General features: G+C 48.6%; 1 long non-coding RNA gene across 4 annotated transcripts; it reads right to left on the reverse strand.

Moving 5' to 3' along the window:
- Positions 1-9,260: 9,260 nt before the first annotated feature.
- Positions 9,261-15,367, reverse strand: LOC119308417. Of its 4 annotated transcripts, none has more exons than XR_005150094.1 (12): positions 14,800-15,367; positions 14,476-14,729; positions 13,646-13,701; positions 13,409-13,445; positions 12,352-12,410; positions 11,489-11,542; positions 10,876-11,049; positions 10,740-10,768; positions 10,245-10,312; positions 10,085-10,150; positions 9,898-9,970; positions 9,261-9,519 (listed from the first exon to the last, which is right to left on the reverse strand). It is a non-coding gene; the product is annotated as an uncharacterized LOC119308417 (long non-coding RNA). The 4 variants fall into 4 exon arrangements; XR_005150093.1 differs by having other exon boundaries at positions 13,409-13,440; positions 14,800-15,366; XR_005150095.1 differs by lacking the exon at positions 11,489-11,542.
- Between the last annotated feature and the right edge of the window lie 797 nt (positions 15,368-16,164).

Here is a 16,164-nt window from a genome sequence, read left to right on the forward strand (position 1 = left end):
AAAAAGACAGGCACATCCGCCGACCATAGTCTGCCACTCCAAAATCTGAATATTTGTGCTGCATTGTACAAAGCAAAATCTGAATATTTGCAATTAGCACCTGAGTGATGTAAGGTACAGGATGGGATTCACTCGAACTAGCTTGATCTCACTCACGAATTCAAGTCTGGTATCTCGATTACAAGGGAATTGGGATTACAGAAAGAGGAATATCTGAAGAGAAGAACTAGGGTAAGCCGCCGCCGCCGTTTGCCTTGATCCACTGGATGTCCTGATCACCGAGGGGCGTGCCTTAAGTAGCCGGCTGTGCGGTTGGGCTCAGCGGGCCCACTGCGGCCCAGAGTTGGTTGGGTTGGGCTTCTTGGTCCTGATGGGTCGAGAGGCAGCGACGGGGTTGCTGCCGCCTGGGTCCTTCCTGTTAGCGATCAGAGTAGGGTCACCTGGACTAGGGGCACTGACATCCCCTCCTCCTTGCGACGAGGCTTGCCCCCAAGCCTCTGCTGCAGGAAAACGTGCTTGAAGAGCCGCTCGGTCCTCCCAAGTATCTTCCAGGGCAGATTCATCCGACCAACGAATGCGAGCTTGCTCAATCATGGTGCCATTCTTTTTGCGCCATCGGCGCTGCAGAACTGTGACTGGAACAACAGGAGCATCAGTATGTTGAGGAAGAACAGAGTGAGCCATCGTACCCGGTTGCAAGCAGTGCCTCAGCTGGGAGACATGGAAGACGGGGTGCACTTGGGCTTGCGGAGGTAACTCCAGCTTGTAAGCTGCGTCATTGACCTTGGCGATGATCTGGTACGGTCCATAATACTTGAATGCCAATTTGTGGTTGGCACGCCTCGCCACTGAAGTCTGAATATAAGGTTGCAGTTTGAGATAAACCGAGTCGCCCACCGAAAAGGTGCGCGGGGATCGACGCTTGTCTGCTTGAGCCTTCATGTACTGTTGTGCTCTGTTCAAGTGCTGTTGCAGCAGGTCCTGGATGACGACACGCCCGTCCAGCCAAGAGTGCAGTGCTGGCACCGTGCATTCACTGGTCGGAGTGATCCCCCAGTGTCTTGGTTCATGCCCGAACATAGCTTTGAATGGCGACATGCCGATGCTGGAGTGGTGCGAAGTATTGTACCAAAACTGCGCCAATGGTATCCAATGACTCCACCTGGTTGGGCAGGCATGCACGAAGCAGCGGAGGTAAGTTTCAAGACACTGATTGACTCGCTCCGTTTGCCCGTCAGTTTGCGGATGATTTGCCGTACTCAACCGCAGCTTGGTGCCCGCATACTTGAAAAGTTCCTGCCAGAAATGGTTGGTGAAGACAGGGTCGCGATCGGACACGATCGATGCTGGGAAGCCGTGGATCCTGTAAACACTGTTCATGTAGAGAAGTGCAACCTTGGCTGCAGTATAGGGGTGCGCCAGAGGGAGGAAATGGGAAAACTTGGTGCGCTTATCGACAATGACCCAGATGCAATTGTGTTTACCGGATTGCGGGAGCCCGTCGATGAAGTCCATCGTAATCATCTCCCAAGGCTGTTGTGGGATTGGAAGGGGTTGAAGGAGGCCTGGAGATGCTGCTCTGTCCGGTTTCGCTTGCTGACAGATTGAGCAACATCGCACGTAATGCAGCACATGTGTCTTCATCTTGGGCCATGCGAACAGACGACGGATGCGCCGGAAGGTAGCTGGAACCCAGAGTGCCCTCCCAAGGGGCTATCGTGAAATGCCCCCATGATCTTTTGTTGAAGTGCCGTGGAACCCCCGAGCCAAATACACCCACGGAAACGAATGACGCCATTCTGCAATGTGAAACGCCCTTTGGAATCCTCTTTGATAGCTAGTTGTTCCAGCAGCTTCTGCGCCTGAGGATTGCAATTGTAACTTGCCACCACATCTTCGAGCCATGTTGGTTGACACAAAGTGACAGCTGAGAGAATCTCTGAAGAGCCCGCACGCGACAACGCGTCTGCGGCTGTGTTTTCGGTGCCTTTCTTGTACCGAATGGTGTAACGCAAACCCAGAAGTTTTGTGAAAGCTCGCTGTTGCCATGGGGTGGAGAGGCGCTGTTCCTCCAGATGTATCAGACTTTTTTGGTCTGTGTAGATGACGAACTCACTGTGCTGCAGATATGGTCGCCATTGGTCCACCGCAACAACAATGGCGAGGTACTCCTTTTCATAAGTTGAAAGGCCTTGGTATCTGGGACTAAGGCTTTTGCTCATGAAAGCGATAGGATGCCCCTCCTGTTGCAAAACTGCCCCTATCCCTTTGTCACAGGCGTCCGTTTCAATCGTGAATGTCTTGGTGAAGTCCGGCAATGCCAAAACTGGAGTTGTGATCAGTTGTTGTTTGAGCAGTTGGAAGGCTTGAGCTGTGTTGTCTGTCCAAACGAACGGGATGCCCTTCTTGAGAAGATTGAACAGAGGCCTTGCGATGATGCCGAATCCACGCACAAAATGGCGATAATAACCCGCAAGGCCGAGGAATTGCCGGACCTGTTTGGCGTCTTGCGGGGTTGTCCATTCTTGCACCGCACGAATCTTGCTGGGTTCCGTGGCCACGCCTTTCTCGCTGATGACATGGCCCAAGTATGACAACTGTTGCTGACCAAATTCACATCTAGATCTCTTAACTTTCCATTGATCCTTGCGCAGCAGCTCGAGAACCTGGCGAAGGTGAGAAACATGCTCTTCCCAGGTACGGCTGAACACCAATATATCGTCGAAGAACAGGAGTACGCAGTGCCGAAGTAGTGGTTGCAGGGTGTCCGTAAGTTCACTGATGAATGTCGCCGGTCCGCCTGCTAGACCGAAGGAGAGTACCTTAAACTCATAATGGCCCGAGTGCGTTTGAAATGCGGTCTTGAATTCTTCCCCCTCTGCCAGCCGGATCTGATGATATCCGGCGCGCAGATCAAGTTTGGAGAACCACTTTGCTCCATGTAATTCATCAAGCAGCTCGTCGATTACAGGGACAGGGAATTTGCTGATGCGCGTCATGGCGTTGAGATGGCGGTAATCAATGCACAGCCGCCACGTCCCGTCCTTCTTCTTGACCAGGATCGCCGGCGACGAAAAACTGCTGTGGATGCGCTGAATAACCCCCGACTGAAGCAGTTCAGCTACTTGCCGCTCAATTTCTGTCTTGTGCTCTGGCTTGTGCCGATATGGTCTGATATTAACTGGTTGTGCGCCCGGCATCAGTGGTATGGTATGGTCATACGCACGATGGGGTGGCAAGCTTGTGGGTTTCTGGAACACATCCTCGAATTCAGTTAGCAGTTGCTGCAGCTCTGGCGATCCCTCCGAAACAGACGACTCCTCCTTGATCGGGCAGAGCAGGATGATGTGAAGGAGAGAGCCTTGATGGTGTAGGTTCATGAGCTGAACCCGATTGATCACATGGCATGTTGTGGAGTTGGCTTCGTGGCCGAACAGGTGAGCTCATCCCATAGCAGTGGGAAATTGGATGTACTTGGTGCGCCAATCGACAGTCATAGGGCTGTGCTGTTCAAGCCAATCCATGCCGAGGATGGCATCGTACGTGCCCAGCGGCAGTATCTTCATGTTGGTGTTGAAATCGTGGCCCTGGGAAGACCACTGACAAGAGGGAATTGCAGCAGTGCAGGTGAGTTCCCCTCCATCAGCAACACGGACACGGCTTGGCTGCTCGAGTGGCACCACTCCTGTCATTTGCCGTGCCAGCTTCTGGTCGATGAAGGACGTTGAGCTGCCGCTGTCAACGAGAAGAAGCACCTCGCGCCCTTGCATTGTGGTGAGCAGTTGAAAGGCCTTGGACGAAACGTTGCCATCCAGTGCTGAACGCGAAATGGCCATGGCTGTGTCGCAGGTGGATGTAGTGGCCTTGGCCTCGTACTGCTCGACGTCCACGCCGAAGAGTTCGAGCATCTCCTCCACCACATGGAGCTGTACTGTGGTGGGGCAGACATGGTCTTGTCCCCAACGCTCTCCGCACTTGAAGCAAAGCCCTCGGGCCCGGCGGTAGTCGCGGAGCGCCTTCACCTTGGATGTGTCCGCACGCGCTGCCTTAGTGCCACGGCGATCGGTGGTGCCGTTCGGTGGAACCGCGCGCGGTGGAGGTGGAGGTAGGGGCAGCGCCACTCCCGGTCGGTGGTGTGCTTCGGGTGCTCGTGTGAGGGAGCCCGAGGCCCCATCCGCCACTTCCTCTTGTAAGAGCGCCAGCGCGCACGCTGTATCCAAGTCCGGCGGCCGTTGCACCAAGACCACCGCACAAATGTCTTTCCGCAGCCCCTCCACGAAGCGAGTGAGAAAATAGAAGGGATGAATTGTGTCAGAATACGAACTGAGATGATTAATGATAGATTCAAATTGCTCAATGTAATCCGCGACCGTGGATGTTTGGCGCACGGTATAAAACTGACGGATAAGCGTCTGGTGACGATCACGCCCAAAACGTGTGCATAGCAGAGAAGTAAATGATTCCCAATCAAATTCTGCAAGTCTTTTCTGGATAGACTGCAGCCAAATAGCTGCAGAGCCAGAGAAATTTAGTGCTGCCATTGGCACCCAAAACGAAGGCAGAATCGCAAATATAGTGAAGTACTGTTCGCAAAGAGTCTTCCACAGGTTCGGGTTGTCCCCCGCAAATTGTGGAAACTGGATGGATGGGTGTGCTTGGCCCAAGCCGCTGAGCAGCTAACTGGCATGCGCGATGGCGAAAGGGCAGGGGGAGATGGGGGAAGTTGAACTGACCCATTTGCCGGGAGCGGCGGCGGCGTCATGAACGACGCCGTGGACGGCCCCCGTGCGGTGTTGAAGACGCCATGGCCATCGGGCCCTTGTGTAGTTGTGGCCACGCCAAGCACGGCCCCGGTGTGGGTACCGGTCTTCGCAGGCTGTGTTTGACTCGCCATCGGTGCTTGGTGCAGCACGTCTTCCGAGCGCGACGGTGGTGGTGGTGGTGGTGCGAACTGCAGGGCCGCCACCGAATCGGTCAGATCGGCGACGCGCCGCTCGAGATCGGGCCGCCACGCCACGAGATCGTCGACCTTGGCGTTGGAGGCCTGGATCGTGGCGGTGTGCTCCTTGAGCGTGGTCTCCAGTCGCTCTAGGAACTGTTGGGGAACGCAGTAATTTCAAACAATTTCCTACACACACGCAAGATCATGGTGATGGCATAGCAACGAGAGGGGAGAGTGTTGTCCACGTACCCTCGTAGACCGTAAGCAGAAGCGTTAGCACAACGCGGTTGATGTAGTCGTACGTCTTCACGATCTGACCGATCCAAGCACCGAACGTACGGCACCTCCGAGTTCAGCACACGTTCAGCTCGATGATGATCCCTGGGCTCCGATCCAGCAAAGCTTCGGGGATGAGTTCCGTCAGCACGACGGCGTGGTGACGATGATGATGTTCTACCGGCGCAGGGCTTCGCCTAAACTCCATGATGATATGACCGAGGTGGAATATGGTGGAGGGGGGCACCGCACACGGCTAAGGAACGATCCGTCGATCAACTTATGTGTTCTAGGGTGCCCCCCTGCCCCTGTATATAAAGGAGCAAGGGGGAGGCCGGCCGGCCCTTGTGGGCGCGCCAAGGAGGAAGAGTCCTCCAACTAGTAGGAGTATGACTCCCCTTTTCCTACTCCTACTAGGAGGGGGGGAAGGGGGAGAGGGGGGAGGAAAGAGGGGGGGGCGCCGCCCCCCCCCCTCCTAGTCCAATTCGGACCAGAGGGTGGCCGCCCCTCTCTCTTTCCACCAAGGCCCATGTGGCCCATTATCTCTCCCGGGGGGGTTCCGGTAACCCTCCGGCACTCCGGTTTTCTCCGAAAACGTCCGGAACACTTCCGGTGTCCGAATATAGTCGTCCAATATATCAATCTTTATGTCTCGACCATTTCGAGACTCCTCGTCATGTCCGTGATCACATCCGGGACTCCGAACAAACTTCGGTACATCAAAACTTATAAACTCATAATAAAACTGTCATCGTAACGTTAAGCGTGCGGACCCTACGGGTTCGAGAACTATGTAGACATGACCTAGAACTATTGTCGGTCAATAACCAATAGCGGAACCTGGATGCCCATATTGGTTCCTACATATTCTACGAAGATCTTTATCGGTCAAACCGCATAACAACATACGTTGTTCCCTTTGTCATCGGTATGTTACTTGCTCGAGATTTGATCGTCGGTATCCAATACCTAGTTCAATCTCGTTACCGGCAAGTCTCTTTACTCGTTACGTAATGCATCATCCCGTAACCAACTCATTGGTCACATTGCTTACAAGGCTTATAGTGATGTGCATTACCGAGAGGGCCCAGAGATACCTCTCCGACAATCGGAGTGACAAAACCTAATCTCGAAATATGCCAACTCAACATGTACCTTCGGAGACACCAGTAGTACTCCTTTATAATCACCTAGTTACGTTGTGACGTTTGGTAGTACCCAAAGTGTTCCTCCGGTAAACGGGAGTTGCATAATCTCATAGTTACAGGAACATGTATAAGTCATGAAGAAAGCAATAGCAATATACTAAACGATCAAGTGCTAAGCTAACGGAATGGGTCAAGTCAATCACATCATTCTTCTAATGATGTGATCCCGTTAATCAAATGACAACTCATTTGTCCATGGCTAGAAAACATAACCATCTTTGATAAACGAGCTAGTCAAGTAGAGGCATACTAGTGACACTATGTTTGTCTATGTATTCACACATGTATTATGTTTCCGGTTAATACAATTCTAGCATGAATAACAAACATTTATCATGATATAAGGAAATAAATAATAACTTTATTATTGCCTCTAGGGCATATTTCCTTCAGGAACGACTGGATGGATGGATCCATGGCCATGAGGCGAGATCGCGCCTGACGCAGGGCTCTTGTCTCCATGAACCGTGCCAGATTGACGCGGCGGAAGGGAGTGGGATTGGTCTCTGATACCAGATGTAAGGTACAGGATGGGATTCACTCGAACTAGCTTGATCTCACTCACGAATTCAAGTCTGGTATCTCGATTACAAGGGAATTGGGATTACAGAAAGAGGAATATCTGAAGAGAAGAACTAGGGTAAGCCGCCGCCGCCGTTTGCCTTGATCCACTGGATGTCCTAATCACCGAGGGGCGTGCCTTAAGTAGCCAGCTGTGCGGTTGGGCTCAGCGGGCCCACTGCGGCCCAGAGTTGGTTGGGTTGGGCTTCTTGGTCCTGATGGGTCGAGAGGCAGCGACGGGGTCGCTGCCGCCTGGGTCCTTCCTGTTAGCGATCAGAGTAGGGTCACCTGGACTAGGGGCGCTGACAAGTGAGAATCCAATGACATTGTGCCCCATGCTAACCAAGGCTTCAGAATCGTTTCCGTTATCACTTGTTGCCAGTCTACAGAAAAAGGACCAAATGACATAATTGGCTCGACTTAACAGCCATACGGCGGCGAATCCGGGCCTTGTACAATCAATACTTCACTAACATTGACGAAGAGAGAAGTTGTTGGTTTACATCCAGAATGCCACAGGATCCACCAAGAAGGCAGAGTATTCCGTCACTGACTTGGGCAGTTCAAAGGACCGAACGCGACGGCGCGCGGCGGTGCGGAGGTCTCCATTCTTGTCATACACCAGCGAAAACGTGGTCAGTCGAAGCAAGTAGCGCTCACGCTCAGGCAGGTACTCCCTGTACATGCCCTCCTCACGGTCGTCCAGGGAGAGACACTGCACGAGACAGAACATGCTTCTGCAGCCCGTGTCCAGGTAGACAAGGGCGGCGCCGATGTGCTTCTCGTTTGGGTCCTCACAGAAGAGCTTCTCCTTGCTGAGCTTCCAGGCCGGGGGCTCTCTACCGCCGTTGTAGTCCCCGTCGTCGTCACCGGTAGACGGCACGTCACAAGAGCAGAGGTGGCCGAGCATGTCCGGGTCTCGGGCGAGGCCAACCCAGGCGTCCAGGTCACAGTCATAGTGCGCGGGGCCCTTGAAGGGCAGCTTCCAGTTGCCGCTGCGCATCCAGCGGGGGGAGCTCGCCGTGGTGTCGAAGCTGAACGTGGCGCCGGTCTTGCCGTCGACGCTGACGAAGATGGTTCGTCCGTCATGGTGCACGGCGTGAGAGGTGACGCGCTCGCGCTTGAAGGGCGGCGGCGGGAGGCGGCGCCACGACCGCCACTTGGGCACGTCCATGCCGCAGTTGGGGTCGACGAGCGGCGGAGGCGGATGGAGCATCTCGAAGGTGTCGAAATCCAGGCCGTAGAGCCTGTCCGCGACGGGTACGTAGATTGGGGCGCTCGGGTCCCTCCGCATCCGGGGGCCGAAGCTGAGGCACCGCGTGCGGACGTCGAAGACGGGGACGTAGCGCCTGGGCGTGTGGTGCAAGGCCATGATCTTGGTGCCAAAGGCCGCCGTGAAGTGGTCGGCGCCTTGGTGCGGAGCCTCCAGGCGGAAGACCGCCGGTGGCAAGCGCCGGTCGGAGTGTTTACGTGGGCTGTTGCCTGCATGTTCCTTCTCCGAGGTGTGGATGTCGGCATTCGTAATCCTCCTCCAGGTCTACCTTGCGGATGCTGTATCCCTGTTCCCAGTCTTCCGTGACGAGGTAGAGGTGCTTCCGCCGGCGAGGACGCTTGGCTGCACGGCCACCGCCGGTGGCATCCGCTAAACGCCTTGGCATCCTTGATCTTCTTTCCTCTGCGCCTTGATTTCCAGAGCGCTAGCAGGGCAAAAGATCAATTTTCCCACCTCCCTTGCCTTCTCTTAGGGCATGTTTGATTTTAAATAAGTCATTAACTTATAAGTCGAAAAGTAAAAAAAATGACTTATTTTGCCAAACAGAGTCGATTTATAAGTCACCCCAACTTATAAGTCATAAGTTGCTCCACCCCAACTTAAAACTTATATCATGATAAATGTTTATTATTTATGCTAGAGGCAATATGGGACCCACGCAAAAGGAGCGAGGGAAATGGCTTGACGGCACGGGAGTTGGGGCAGCACTGGTGTGGCTGCGCACACCAATGAGGAACACAAGAGGGGCCGAGAAGCAAAGAAGGCGGCGAGGGTCCGAGCTCGTGAGGGTTGGGAGTCGCCGGATGCTACCATGCCCCCCTTTCTAGCTCCCGCTGCACCGACGGAATCAGGAAATAGCACACATCTTAATCAGGAAAGGCAGACGGAAATGAAGCCAACAGAAGCTGAATAAAGTAACAGAAGGAAGTGTGGCTTGCCGCACCCGGCAGCACACCGCTGCCGGGTATAGTCATATCCAACCCAACAAGCATTGCAAATATAAAAAATAGCAGATAAACCAATTATCACAGTAACTTCAACTTCCATCATGGACAGTCTATATATAAACCAATTATCTTATACACGAAAAGGAATTGCGTCTACATATCTAAATTAAGCTCAATGCTTTCAACACATGCATGGATACAACCATGACGCAAGACCCTGAGGTTCTTGTAACTGGCCCTAGCCTTCTCCCCGACTGCCTCCTGAACCGAGCAAAGGAAGCAAGCAAACGAACCAAGTGATGCAGCATTGAACTACATAAGAAGAGCAAGTCAAGAGAGGAAATCCAAACCAGTTCACTGCACAACATCAGTAATTAAGGCACCAATCTCATAGATCTTGTTTATGAATGCAAATTTCCTAATGTCCCAGGTTGGCACCTAATTTGTTACCACATACCAACATGAACCTTGAGCCAGAGCCTAAGACACTAACCTAAGATCTCTTGAATAATTCCAGGAAATAGACATTGCAGGTTTTAGATAATGCTAAATTGCACGGAGAATAGTTCAGGATCACATCTTATTTCTTATTGATGTTGCTCAAAATAAAATTCACCTTTCATACTTAAATAGGCGTGTCCTTAAACTAAGAGAGCAGAGGAAGGCACGGAACTACACCATCAATCTTACCGGGTGGAGACCAATGTAGCTGTTTACGGCGGATGCACTCCACACTTTTAGGGCTGATACTCGACATGCGGTCCTGCGCATTGATTATAATGTGAAATTTAGACATGATTCATATATATTGTTTTCTAACGAATATTGCCAACAAACTCTGATGATAATTATAAGTCGCCACAACGGAAGATGCTACCTCTTGTCTTGGTCCTCCCACAAAGGCATGGTTCACTGCACATAATCTTAACCTCTGGGCCTCTACCTGAATAACCAAACCAATTGTCATGGAAAGCATGAAATTACCTATACAACTCAGAGGCAACGTTGTTTACTACGCAATGTATATATGTCTATACCTTCAACATCAGTGAGATAGATTGGGTTGTCGATCGTCGATCCTGTCAATGTGCTTACCACCTAAACCCTGGTAAAAGTTAAATTCAAACCAAGAGTATTGATGTTAGCATGGACCCGGCATGGTTTGTCATAATATAAATACCAAGATATCACATTAGCAAGCAAAACAGGAGGGTGTGGTATAATTGAATGCATAGACGATTGCTATATCTTTTGTATAATTGAATGTATATATGGTTGGTACATTTTCTATATCCACGCGTGTATCAATCAGCAGGAAATTAATACTGGCAATCTATTCCAAACCGGGCAGTCTTTATCTACTGCTCGCACATCTCAGAGTCAGCTATCCATGTTCAATCAGATAGAAAATTAGCAAGGGGGAGGAAGAGAAAGAGAGACGACAGATAGAGGAAGAGTGGGAGGGTGAGGAGATAGGTGCAAGAACAAATAAAAATGTATAGTGGCCGAATCTGCGAGCCACACCATCCTACCCTTCTTCTTTCCATGGTTCTTTCCTGTCCTGGATACACAGGGTAAAAGAAAGCAGGTCAAGCGATATTTGAGCAAGAGAAATATGGAGAGGCGTGAGGGGAGTTCCATCAGGAGGGAGAGGGATGGGGTTTGTACCTTGACTATGTTGAGTTTGCCGTAACTGCACCTCCAGATCCAGGCAAGGTACTTTGTAATTTAGAAACAGAGAGAAGGGTATCTTCTTGACTTCTTGTATCCATATCCTCTGCCTCTGTCTTGTCACTGGACCGAATCCAACACAGCACGAACCAGCCTGATAGTATTTATTGCCTGTATATAGAAACAACAGTATAATTTTGAGAAAAATGAATCAGTTCAGAGGAGGAAAACAAATAGCTGACATATGTGATAATTTTTCAATGCTTAAAATATCAGGAATCTAAACATCTATAAGATAGCAGCAACCCAATGAAAATCATCATGGATATAAAAAAACCTGAGACAAACATACAACAACTCATTCATGTAATAAGGATTTAAAAGCAAGGATCAGCTCACTTTAACAATGACATGGGTTTATAGCAAGGTAGATTATGTATTCTTTTTAAATGCTCACCGGCGCAAAGAGAAATCAGAGTAATCGCTAGAAATCACCACTCTAATATATCAAGTTTATATTAGAAGCACTCTAACATAGCAGTTGGTCCAGGCAACAACAAAGTAGATAGTTCTCATGGAAGCTGCTTTAGCAATTATATGCAACAGATACCTGAAATGAAAAACCACATACGGCATGCTCTATTTCTCGCCCTTGGCTTACCTCCTTCGAAACAACAAATAGATATGCAATATCCATAGAAAAAAAACGAAGTTATGTCAGAAAATAACTGACGTATCTCTACTGGCATGAGATAATATGGATTGAAAATCAAGGAAAGGTAGTGAGCATAAAAACACAAGGAATTATCAATATCGAAGCAATACACTAACTGGTAGGATAGTGATGCACATGAAAAACTGGTATAGTGGTGATACCAAGATTAACCAATAGAACTTAGTAATTTTACCGGCTGGAAAAAGCATTCATTCATTAGGAATAGTATATGAGGCAATTATGCAAGGCAGAGCAGTATTCGCATAATTAAATGGCATCACAGTTATCATAACCTCAAAATGCAGGAAGGTTTGTACCAAAATAAAGATCGAGGCAAGCTTGAACCATATAGAAACTTTTTAAATTTAAGTAACTACCATATTTAACTATGTGTGTTAAATTAGAGAATGAATGTTTCTGATTATCCTACCGCCTTGTTGGGTACAAAAGTCCATCTAAAAAACCAAACAGGGGGCTGCAAGTAAAGATGGTTTCAAACACAGGAGACCAAAAATGGAACTACTAATGATGTTAAAAATAACACCCCTCCCGCCACAAACTCCCATTACTAATATTTTTAACACAAGGGATTTTCTTAGGCCAGTTGGCAGCATGATCCTCCCTCGGTTAATATACAGAATTACAACCATACTCCATGATATCTTTCCTGGAGAAATATCAAATTATATATGCCACTTCGCAACAGAACATAAATTCTACTAACAAATTCATGGAAAAGATGAGCTACAATTAAATACCTTTTGTGGCAATCGGCACTGGCTCGCCTCAACTCGCTGCGCAAAAACAGTAGCAACACCTGTAGTACACCGACAAAAGGCAAGCATGTCAATCGCATGACACAAGTGAAAAAACACAAAAGGCTCATTAGCTGGTCAGAGTGATTGCTAAACCATGAAACATGAAGTCATATGAAATCAATCAAATTTGCAATGCAAACAACTGATGATTAAACGCAAAACAGTTGGATAAACCATGAAAGAAGCCACATGCCCTGAGAATGCTCCATTTTGTTCCACACTCTAACAATGCGATGCTGTTAGATACTGGGCGGTGCCGAACCTTCGGCCTTACCCTGATAGCCTCGATCTATTTTAAAAGATTGGGCAAAGGAGAAGGAGGATAACTATGTAAGCATGTAATTGTAACTAGAACTCCTATAGAAATCAATATGCACTAACCATGGCATGGTGCTATTGCTAACCAAGGTAGATTACCATCTTAGCATAACCTCTATCTGGATAAAAATAGAAACCTAGAACATATCTTCCTGAAACCATCTAAACTGGCGAGCGGAATTGACTCAAAGTACTCTGTTTGAAAATTTGTTTGTAGAGTCAAAACATCTTGCTATGTTTAGCTAGCTTCAATGGTATACAAAATTAAGTTAACCATGTTACAACAGAAGCAAAGAGCAGTGTCTTAAATTAGATAAAAACCCACTTACAGACTATATATTAGTCATCAACACGCTTTAAAAAATCAAGAGGGCACACTAATACTCTAGTTATCAATGTATAGAAATACAACATGTGTCTACAGTCAATTTGTAACTTTCTACCTCAACCAGTCTCACTACATAAGCAGATATCCTCTAAGCAAGTCAAAGCATGTTATCCAAGCCAAGGCGATAAAACTAAATAGTTTCTAGATAAGTCGCAATCGGCAGTTGGAACTGAAGCCTCATAGTGTCTAGTAGAAGCGACCTAGAGCATCCTTCATGTAAATGGTGTCTATGACTAAAAGATCTTTATGGTAAAACAAGGATTAAGAGTAAGCCAGCGGGACAGTTATTACCTTGTTGGTCGGTGTTGCGGCACGTCACACCCCTGCGCTATGCAAAACAACAAACCTAATAAGCAGCAGCATTAAAGATGGAGAGAAGTAACAATGTTGAGAAAAAGGTGAACAAAAAACAACCTCTTCCAATGCACAACAATGAAGAACGGCAGGTAATAAAGGAAGGCAAGGGAAGGCCATATACATGCCAAGCAAATGCCAATAATAATATATGAAATATCCATCTATCTATACCTTCAAATGGTGTACGGTCATTTACGGGCTTATGAAATCAGCAAACTTCAAATAATCTGCATAGAAAGAAGATAGATAAATTAAATCTGAACTTGAACATGGGTTTAATTCATAGAAGCAAGAAATGATAGTGTAATATATGACACATGATTATCATGGATCAAAAGAGAGTAGTTAGTACTATATAGTATTCTACTTTGGAATTTATGAGTGAACACACTGCAAAAAGAAAATCACGTATTAAGGGAGAGAAGCCTAAGACCAAATCTAAGGAAAGATATTGAAGGGATCACATTCATGGAGGCTTCTCTATAGGGAACACTGAAAAATGCAATGGCACAGGCATACATATACAAAAGTTTTGCCAGTGAAAATTTTCTGGCATGATAACTAAATACATGACATCTCAACTCAAAAAGCAAAACTAACCTACAACTTTAAATGTTAAACCTCTAAATAAAAAAGAACCGCATACTGCCAGCATGATAAATTCACAGTTTCCTCCAAAGAAGGTTTGTTCTACATCAAGACATTAGGACAATAAACACCCATTAGGACCACCAATAAACAGGTGAAATGATCATACTTTCCATAGGATTCAAATTTTACAAAGAATCTCCTCATACCATAGTAAATCACAAGTCTTCCTTTGGTAAATCTAAAAAACATACAAATAGTCAAAAATCTATGAGCTACTAAAGAAATTCACATAACAAAAAAATTAAATCTAAAAAACATACATAGTGTCATAGTGTGATTGGTGCATGAAACCTGAACCCAATATAATTAAGATAGCATATGTTCCTAGCTGAATTATTTTAGAGGTCTACCTATTTTGCCTCAAAACAAAGTATCCAAATTCAGTCCCCAATTCCATGAAATAGGTTCAGATGGTGTCGAGTTTCAACTTTGACTTGCTGGTCCTGATAAATGTAAAAGTAAGACATGATTTGTCATAGATGAAAATGAACCAACTATGCACTATATATTGCACGCAGGAATATAAAACGAAGAGTGGCCCTTGTCCTGGCGCTTGTTGGGGCCGAAGAATCGCATCTCAGGTTCTATTGCATCTCCTCCAAGACTGCAGCAGAGAGGAGCTTCATGAAGAGAGCAACACAAGCAGCATCGCATCGAGAAGGGGAGGAGGGCACCTTGACGGGGTCGGAGCAGACGAGCTGCCCGGCCGCACGAGAACGGCAGTAGCCGCTGCCACCTCCTCTTCTCCTAGCGCGCGAGCAACTGGGGAGGGCGCGGATCCAGATGAACCGCGGCAGCCGTGGTGGATCTGGCCGCCGCCTGGCCTGCTCCCCGTCCCCATCCGTCCATCCATGTGGGTGGGTGAGGGGCGGGGCTAGGGTTTTGGGCGGTGTTACCTCGTCCGTCCATCTGAGGAGGGAGGGAGGGAGGTCACCAGTGGTGGTGAGATCTGCCTCTCCTCTCCTCTCAACTCCGGGTGACGTCCGGCGCAAGTTGGAGGAAGGGGTCGCCTGGGTTGGGGGCGACGGCGTCGGAGGCGAGGACATGAGGAGGAGAGGGGGAGGCTAGGGCGTGGAGGGTGGTCGACGTCCACGGGAGGAGAGGAGGCAGGGTGGCGGCGTGGGGGACGGGAGGAAGAGAGAGGTTTGTTGCTGCTGCTCCCCTCCGCCGCCGCTGTGTGCTCCCCGTCCTCCCTCCGCTGCTGCTCATCGTTGTTGGGCGCCCTGCTGGTCAGCGGCGACTTGCCACGTTGGCAGGGCATGGCACCATGACGCCCCAGGACAGGACTCCATGCCATGATCATGACGCCCCTGCCCAGGGCGCCATGCCCCTTGCGTCAACAAAACAGAGCATCCCCTGTTTTCCCCTTCATAAACCCTTACTTTTTCCCTTTCTTCACTCCGGCCGTACCACTCAAGGCCCTCCCTAATGCCCACAAAATTTCATGGATCGGAGCTTCAAATCGGTGATTTATCCTTCCCTTCGACACCTCAAGGTATTCTCCATCATCCCTGCTCTTTTTGTTGGTTGAAATCTCCACATTGTGGGGATTTGGGGAAACACTAGGTCATCCAATTTTGCTATTTTTGTTGATGCATTTTGGTGTTTATGATTCTAGATGGCGAGGATCGTCCATGTGCATCATGTGGACTTTGTCTCATTTGAGAAGGGAGATGCGGAGTATGGTGACCCGAAGAAGAACCCGGTAGTGATGGTGTTTCCCACAAGTCCTAGCCTTGAGGAGGTTTTGATTGAGCTTCGAAGAAGGTTGAATTGGATGGAAGAAAGCGATGGAGTAGACTTAATCGGAAGGTATAATGTTGGGTATGGGAAACATATTCGTTGGAAGATAATGCCTCTTGACTCCGAGTTTCATTGGGAAGCATATAAAGAGAGTGTGTTGGCCTCACAAGATAAATCATTTGAGTTATTTGCCACAAAGGTTGTTCATGCTCCGTTACACATTGATTTGAATCGTTGTGCATCTTCATATGATGTTATAAGCCCGGTTCGAGATTCAACACATGTCACTCCGGATG

The sequence above is a fragment of the Triticum dicoccoides genome, chromosome 5B (assembly GCF_002162155.2).
Source record: "Triticum dicoccoides isolate Atlit2015 ecotype Zavitan chromosome 5B, WEW_v2.0, whole genome shotgun sequence".
NCBI lineage: Eukaryota > Viridiplantae > Streptophyta > Magnoliopsida > Poales > Poaceae > Triticum > Triticum dicoccoides.